The 9,389-nt window shown below is 33.2% G+C and overlaps 1 long non-coding RNA gene across 1 annotated transcript; it reads right to left on the bottom strand.

Annotated features, from left to right (window-relative positions):
• Window positions 1-830: 830 nt before the first annotated feature.
• LOC114270908 (uncharacterized) lies at window positions 831-8,068 on the bottom strand. Its single transcript, XR_003632136.2, has 3 exons — window positions 7,524-8,068; window positions 6,603-6,716; window positions 831-1,092 (listed from the first exon to the last, which is right to left on the bottom strand). It is a non-coding gene; the product is annotated as an uncharacterized LOC114270908 (long non-coding RNA).
• Window positions 8,069-9,389: the final 1,321 nt, after the last annotated feature.

Raw genomic sequence — 9,389 nt, 5'->3', positions numbered from 1 at the left:
CTTCTATGTCCAATCAAGTTAGGCTCGAATTATCTACAAATTTGAGTTATTTAAAATTTTTTTTTTTTTATAGCAACATGACTCTACAATTAGAGAAAATTTTAGTCTTGGCATGAAAAAAACACAAACATGCATGCATGCAGATGCTTGGATATACTTAACAATTCAGTTCGACACAACATGCCTTAATCCCAAAAATAATAGTCCATTACCAAGCATATTATGAAGCCCACCAAATTACAGCAAAGAGAAAACACAACTCCATCCATAATGATATATATAAACAGCAATATAGAACAAATAATCAACACAAGGATATCCAAGCAATCATTTGAGTCTTTATATCCAAGTAAGACTCAACTGTTTTTAATTTAATAAAACACAGACATACAGCACTCATCTGAAATGATTGAAATGAGTCAATAGATTGCATTTGTAATTGCAAACGTGTAAATAAAGAAGTACAAACATGGTGAGGTATCCTTTCTGATGTTTCTGTTTAGATGCTGCTAATCTTTTATGCTATAACGTTGGTCTCAATGATATAGGAATTTTTTTTTTTTTTTTTTTTTTTTTTCTCAATGATTTAGTTTTATCCTGTTGTTAATGTGAAACATCACTTTTCATATTGTTTGAAACAAGATGGGATAAAAACATAGAACAAAGAAAAACTACTCACCAAGTTGCAGATACATATAAGCATAGATATGCGCTGTGTTGCAGAAGATCCACCTCTAAGAGTTTTGCACCTTATGCGTTTTATAGGGTATGATTTGTAAATGTTATGATATAACTGTGACGCCCCAAATTTTTTGAAACATCAAGGGAAATTAAATAAACAAAATAACTTAATAAATTAAAAAGTTGACATCTTAATAGGGCATTCCAACTCTCGTACATAACCAAAGGTTCAAATAATATTAAATAAAAACTTAAAATTATCCAAATACAACATCAAATGAAATTATAAGATCCTTAATAGCTAATATATAAGATAATAAAGTTATTCGACTTTAGTCATCATTTCAAGTCAGCCAAGGCTCTACGTTAGCGTCAACTCCATTTCAGCTTCAATTATTTCCCCGCCAAAACCTGGCATAAAACGTCAGGGCAACAAAAATATATGCCATGAGTTTTGCAACACAGTAAGAAAACATAACCAACCTACCATTCTTTTTAAGAGAAAAATAATGAAATTATAAGTATGAGATAACAATATAATTGTAAACATAAATTACAACCATTAAAATAATTTCAATAATTTTAATAAATTAGGTGACACTCGAAATCTCACCAAAGAGATTGAACTTACCAACTACTAAGCATGGCAACGGTTAATTTGAAACCCTCCCTTGGTCAAATATTTAAGTGTTACCAACCGTAACTACCAGGGATGCCCACGCCCGGAGTTACATACCCAAGTAGTGGCATCCGTGGTCTGCCCCAACGAAACAATCTGCCAGGAGTACGTAACCTCCCTGTGTGCCACCGATACATCCACCCTTATTCCAAAACCGAATACCGAAAAAGATTCAAATAAGTCTCGTGCCATCTTAGAGTTTCGCAACACAAATTACGTGAAAATTCTCAAAACTAGGGCTCACCCTGAACAACCGGTATTGACCGTCAACCCTTAATTTCGAATACTCTTTAAAACTAAGACTCACCGTGAGCAACTGGTATTAACAGTCAATTGTTAACTTTGTGTATGCCGTTAATCATTTCAGTTAATTTTGATATTAATCACAAATAATTCCAATTTTTAATCACAAATAATGTTATACCTACTCATTAAAGTTTCCAACATAAAATATTACACATGTCACACAATAATAAATAAATGTACAGAATTTAAATAAACAATTTATTTAAACCATGGTATGAAATAATAATATAGATACAAAAAAAATAAACTATAGTCACACACATGCATGGATTTTTAATTTACAAGATTAGACTACCGCAATATAAATTAAATAAACCACAATACACCCATACATGGATTAGTAATTTACAATATTTGATGAATTAGACCAACACAATAACTAATTTTTATCCAAATAATTAATTGAAGTGATAATCTTAAACCTGTCCATAAATTGTCGGGTTATACCTTAGGTAATAAAAATTATGAATAAATTATTTATACAGTTCTAAAATTCGTGAAAATGTACAGAATATTCAATAAATATGTTTGGGTCATTTTTCAGAAAGAATTTTCCAAAAATAAGTTATAAATAATTCTGTAAAATTCTCAAAAATTTTATGACACAGATTTATCACATTTTCTTAAATTAATTCCATACTTAAATTCATAAATAAATTCCATAATCTAAAAATTTATTATGAAACTAGACTACTCAAATTTCATATTTTAGTTAGAAATTACCAGATTTGGCTTAACATAGAATTTTTAATAAATTTTCAAACATATAGTAAAATCTGTCTTACAGTTTCAAATTTAATTAAAAATTTGTATAAATTCGTACAAAGCTCAATAATTATTGCAAAAATTCCTGGATGAACTAGGTATCATTCTCAACAACTTTATAGAGGAAATCATCTCAAAATTTTGAGTATAAAATTGTCTAAAAATTCATACAAGTTTTTGGCAGATTGAAGAGTTATATAATCAAACCAAATAAAATCTTTAATCATCTCTTTAATGGCACAAACTACACATGCAAGTCTAATTCCAAGATTATATCATGATTTTAAGGCTACTAATAAAAAAAAATAACTTTCAAATATTTAACATACAAATCACAAATTTACATACAACTATAAACAAAATTTTATCTAAATTTTTAGCTATTTTAACATATGAACACAAATCTAAATATTTAACAATTAAAAAGAATGAGAGGGTTATGAGAGTTTTCTTACTATGTTAGGTTGCTAACGATTTATCGTCCGAATTCGATTTATGATTCTGATCGTAAGATATGATCGTCCTGGCTCCATGATCGTCTTGCTGAAATTTCACATCAATCGGGCGCGATCTCATCGTTGATCTGCCATTGGATTCTCTTAGAACTTTTAGTTGTTGATTATCATCTTAGACTCAGAATTTGCAAGATCTAACCCCAAAAATGGATTCCACACGTCGAAAAACCTAAGGGTGGTCATCCCCAAAGTCATAAGACCACTCGATTAACCTAAATGTACTAGGATGCACCGTAGCACCATGAGCCGAGAAACGCTGGATAAAATTTAGTTCATCTTCTCCAACAGCCGCAAGCATGCACGACAGAAAGACCCAAAAATTTTGTTTCAATGTCACCAGTTCAAATACTTGTATCTTCTTCATCGTAACTCCGTTTTATCTTATTTTTCTGTCATTAGATTCAGCTCACGGCCTAGTTTTTGGTTCATTACTCACACACCTTGTTCCGTCTCTTTTTGCATGCCATCGGATCTCCAAAATTTGACAAAAAATAAGATTATTTTCCTACCGTCTTGGACATTTTTTTCGAACCATCTTTCGGACTCCATAACTTTCTTAATTGTTAACGGTTTTACTTCATTCTTTCGCCAATCTCTTCAACTTACTTCGTACTTCATCTTACATAACCTATTTTTCTCACTTGTTTCCGGAATGAATGGTTTTGGCATGCCGAAAGTAAGCCGAAAACCAACTTTTGAAATTCAAAATAAACTTCTCTAACTTTGTTTCTTTCTCCTCCATCTTCCTTCTTCTTCTCTTTCTTCACCTACAACACTTTGTAAATGGTGGTTCTAGATGATAATGGAAATAGGTGATGGTGGTGGTGGCTGTTCGACGGTGTACCGGTGGTGGAGAAGGTCGCGGGTTGGTGATAGTGTGGGTTAAGGCCGTGGCTATGGAGGTCGGGGAAGGAGGAAAAACATAGATAAAGAAGGAGAAAAAGAGTTTTGAGAATGAGAGATGGAGGGAGAGAGAGAGAGATGAAACAGATAGAGAGAGAGAGCTATGCAATTGGAAGAGAAGCAAAAAGAGGAAGAGTAAAAGAAGATAAAAGAAAATGAAAAGAAATAAAAAAAAAAAAAAAAAAGAAGAAATTGAACACCTGGTCAGCATGTTCACCACGTTGTCTTTTGATACATAAGATGATTACACGTTGAAGGTGGAATGCGAGAAAACCTAGGGAGCAAACCCATGATTTTTGATTGGGTTTTAGTACAGAGAATATTAGATTTCAGTGTAATTTGATTACAAAAAAATATAGAAAAAAATATAATAAAAATATCATACGATTCAAAAATTAATATTGAGTAATAATATAAAGTCAAAAATATTTTATTTTATTTTATTTTGAATAAATTTTCAGTATAAAAATATACTGACTATTAAATTCAAAATATTGTGAATAATTATTTAAGAAAATTAAAAATATACATATTATTTTTATTATATAAAAATACGGGGTTTCACAATAACAGGATATTATAGACAACTTGTTTCAAGAAGGATAATATGGGAAATTTAAGAAATTCATTTAAGTTGGCGGCTGACCTTGCGAGAAGCCAATTCAGCAAGCATTCTAAAAGCTAACCTAGGTAGCTTCTTTGAAATGGGCTTTGGCTCGCATGACTTTTGGCTGAATCACTTTCTGTTGTCTTCACCAAACAGAAAAAATTTATTCAAAATGACTTATAGTCGGAAAGGACTTTGAAACAATCTTCTCATTTGTCTTAAGTAGTCATCTACGTAATAAACTCTTACATATAAAGGTCTCTTATCAGATTAGGGAGAAGAGGTTGGATTCAACACCATCTAATGTTGCCACTTCCTCACTGTCTCAGAATCACATTTTTAACCATCGCTACTATGATTAAAATAACAAAAATGATTTGTAGCTCGAATTTGTAACCCCCGAATCGCCCGAATGTGTTGGCACCCTCTCACTCCATTTTGGACTCATGCGCATAAACCCTTTGTCTCTCCTCTCTATCTCTCTCCATCAGACCCAATGTCTCTGAAATCGCTCTCCTCTCTTCCTCCTCTCAAACGCAGACTCTGCCTCAAATCCCTCTCTCTCTCTCTCTCTCTCTCTCTCTCTTTCAAACAGCTTCGTCAAATCGACACCGGAGCTGTCGAAGCCCACAAACTTGTAGCTTCTTCTCCGCCACCAGAGCGCTCCTTTCCTCAGTCTCTTTTGGGTTCTTTCATGGCAGCGGCGGAGGGAGTAGTGTGAGGATGTAGAGTTTGTTGGAATTTCTGGGTTTGGTGAAGATTTACAAACACGTTTGGATTTGTATGATACTTTTGCAAATTCGCCTCTCACCTTCTCTCTCTCTCTCTCTCTCTCTCTCTCTCTCTCTCTCTCTCTCTCTCTCTATATATATATATATATATATATGTATAACTATTTATGTGCATGAACGATGAGTGAAAGAGAGGAGAAGACAACAAAGGGGTTTTGGGTTTGGATTTAAATTTGAAGGATAAATGAAGATGATTTTTTTCTAGGTTCATAGCACAAAGAACAAAGCCCCATGGATATACAACTATATGCGAAAAGAGAGATGGGGTTCAAAAAACTTTCATGGTGAGAGTGAAAACTGAGATTGATCAAAATTGAATTTTGTTTCCTTCCATTTTGGGTTTATATGATCTCTCTTTCTCTCTCTCTATATATATATATGATGGGTTAAAGAAATTATGTTGGTGAAAGAACAATGGAAGGTGAAGAGAGCTTTGAAGGTTGGGGCTAATGGTGGATTTTAGAGCAAACAAAAATTGTGGTCCTCTCTCTCCCTCCTCTCTCTTCTCTTTCTTTGTTTTGAAAACACGTGGGTTTCACACATGTTTGAGGCAACTGGGCCAAAGCCAAAAAATGGATGCTTACACATTCGGGCCATTCGGGGAGGTGAGATTTCGAGCTACCTAGTAGATTTGTTAAAATAATTATTGACACCATTTTCTTCTTCATCATCACTACTAAATTATTAGCAACTAGATACTCCAAAAATTTAAGCTATTGGGAAATAGACCAAACAATACATATCAAACTATCTAACATGACTGACTACCCTGTCCTACACAAGGTGAGGCAAATTGATGAACACACCCTGTTGAACAAAGAAGGTGCACCATAGAAAATCGAATGGCGAACAAACGGACATAACAACTCGAACCTAAGACTTCCTAGAACGAGAGCGCTGCAAGCATATTAAATTGTTAATAACCAGCCACAACAAAAGCTGAAGATATTAAGAAATTAGCACAACAAAGTATATCAAATTATTTAAAATCAAATGTCACCATAAGCATCTCCATTACTTTATTGTAATTTGTAAATATCATAAAATCATTCAATTTTATTTATTTCTTTCAATGTTATCCAATTTTATTTTATTTTTTAAATTAACAAAACAACTCTTACTAGTAGACATGTCAGGGTTTCTTGAATATCACTAGCAAATTGAGGCATTGTCATTTCTTTTTCATAAATGAGAAAATTAACAATGGTAATGAACAGGACCCTTAGACTAGCAATATTAAAGAAGAAGAAAAAAAAGAATAGCTGATAAAACCTTTAGGTGGATGCACATGTCAAATCAAACTATAGTACCAATTCTACTAAAGAAGTCTGGTAAAAACAAAAGAATATCCTTACTTCTGCAATGTCATCCTCTCCAACAGTTGCAAATGGTACAATTGTAGCCCCAAACCTTGCTGCCATCCTCACAAATTCAGGTTGATCAGGCCAAAACAACTTGTATGTTTCACCCTGACAAACATAAAAGTTCCATCACTGTCATGAATTAGAGTTTTTATGAATACAACCAATGCTTTCCTTAATAAAACTAGTGTACATTTCCAAGCATCAAAAAATGAAAAGCCTGACTCATAAACGCCATGCAACAGATGGCCTCTCTGTCTCAAGATTAAAAATGAGGGTTATAAGATAAATAAGTTTCTCTCCATTTCCCTCCATTTCCACTTTTCCACTTAAGTTATCCAAACAAGTAAGAGAAATAGATATCTCTCCATTTCTTTTCTTTTTTTTCTCTCCAAATCACTCAATCCAAACATGGCGTTAATAAATCATTGTGTCATATTAACAGATATCCATAATTTACAAGCAGAATGGTCACAAATTGAAGTTCCATATCAGGTTAATGTTCATGTTTGCCTTGGTGTGATTTCATATTTTTTAATGGTGAGATATTATTGAATCTGGCTGCAAGAATCACCAATTTGGCAAATTCCCAGCAAAAGCAGCAGCCATGTCCATTCATGATCTGAGTGAAGACAATAGATAGTGTAGTACACGTAAAACTTGGTGTATAACAAAGCAACAAAACACAACAATTTCAGACAAATCTAAGGGTTTCGATTTCAAATAATACAGGGAATGCTCTAATCCAAACATAACCTGCAAGACCAAACAAGGTTCCAATGATTATATGACAAGTTATTAACATTTTATTCACAACCAAATGTAATTTTATCGCCATTTTTCTTTCTGCTGATGCCATTAAAACATCAACTGCCTAAGTAATAATATAGTTGTTGCACATACTTTAAAACTTACCTTGCAAACCTAAATCAACACCGCACCTCCGATCAACACCACCGCCGGCGACGGAGTTCTCTGCGAAGTCAACGGTTCACGATCTGATTCAGATTGGTGGTTCACGATCGGAGATGAAGAGAGAGGGAGGATCGGTGGTTCAGATCTGGTTATGACGGCGGCGGATCGCTGTGGATCGACGGCAGATCTGGAGAGAGAAAGTAGAGAGAGATCGGCGGCAGATTTATGGTAGTATGTAGCTCGCAGACGGCGGCGAAGCCGCCGGCTCAATGATCGGAGACAGCGACGTTGACGGCGGCGAGTGATGCTGAAATCAGCGGGAGTCGGCGGTGGAGGGCGGCGGAGGCGAACTTAAGCGTGAGTGCGGAAATCAGCAGCAACGGCGGAGGAGCGGCAGCTGCGGCGGAGGATGCAGCAGCTGCGGCGGAGGTGAAGTGACGAGATCGGGGGAGAGATCGACCTGAGCGTGAGTGAGAGTGAGAGTGAGAGTGTGGGTTGAGTGAGTGTGATTGAAATTTCTTGTACTTTTTAAATTCAAATAATTTGTATATACTTATGGTTGGTTTTGGATGTTCTAAAAAAGTGTATTTTTTGACTTATTGGTTTATATAGGTTGGGTTTGGGTTGGATTTGATGTGATGTGTTAGAGAGGTGATGTGATTTAAATAAGATGATGTGACTTAAATAAGATAGTGACTTTTTGACTTTTTGTATTATTTAGTAGATGCCAAACTTGGCCTTAGAAAGAATTTTTTTTTAAATTTTTTTAAAAAATCATTAAATTTAAAAAAATATAAAATTTAATATTTTACGACATGAAATGTATGTTTCCTTAAATGTAAATATTTTATACTCCCTCTGTCCCAAAATATTGGTCCCTTTTGGGGAATCCAACTTTTTTTGGTAGTACACTTATTGCATTTGAAAAAAGTTGGTTTTCCAAAATTACCCTTTTGATAGTACATTTTTTGGGAATATCAATGTCATAATTGTACTTTTTAAATTGTTTATTAATTTAAAAGAAGGGCAAAATAGGAAATTTACATTATTTTTGTACTTGATTTATAAAGAGGGACTAATATTTTGGGACAATGAAAAATGAAATAAGGGATTAATATTTTGGGACGGAGGGAGTAATATATTTTTATATGTCGTGAAAATATATATTTTTTACGGCATACTTTTGTATGTTATAAAAAAATTAGATTAAATTTTTTTTTTTTTGAAGTTTTTAAGACATTCATTAGCCTGTCGTGTAAATATATAATATTTTACAACATGAAATGTATGTCGTTTTAAGTGCAAATATTTTACGACATATTTGTATAAGTCGTAAAAACATACATTTTTTATGGTATATTTTTACATGTTATAAATATATGAATTAACGACTTACATAATATGTATGCTATTATTAACAAAATATTAACGACTTGCAAAAAAAAATATCATAGAATATACTAATTACGACATGCATTTAATGCATGCTGTAAACATGATACCGTAAATAGTTAGTTTTGTTGTAGTGAATTAACTTGAATTCTATAGTTTCAATCTAAAGTATCTGAAAAACCTAAGTGATTCGTGATTAGATCAAGATTTAATTGTACCAATCCCAAACAATTAAAACTAACAATTTAAATCATTAAGCATGAATGAAAGTGATTTAGATTGTTGTTTCAAAAATAATAAATCGACACAAATGATTTTTACATGGAAAAAACCACTATCGAAGTACATCCAATTGTGATTAAAAAATCACGGGCGAAACGCCACAAATCAATTCACTATGAAGGAAAGAAATAATACAAAATACCCAAACAAATTACCTAAACTCTATCAATTTGTTTTCAACGATTTGTATTG

This window comes from Camellia sinensis, chromosome 14 (genome assembly GCF_055761805.1).
Source record: "Camellia sinensis isolate YWXY chromosome 14, ASM5576180v1, whole genome shotgun sequence".
In the NCBI taxonomy this organism is placed as follows: domain Eukaryota; kingdom Viridiplantae; phylum Streptophyta; class Magnoliopsida; order Ericales; family Theaceae; genus Camellia; species Camellia sinensis.
The sequence above is the reverse complement of the archived record's forward strand: the minus strand, read 5'-3'. Positions and strand labels throughout refer to the sequence as shown.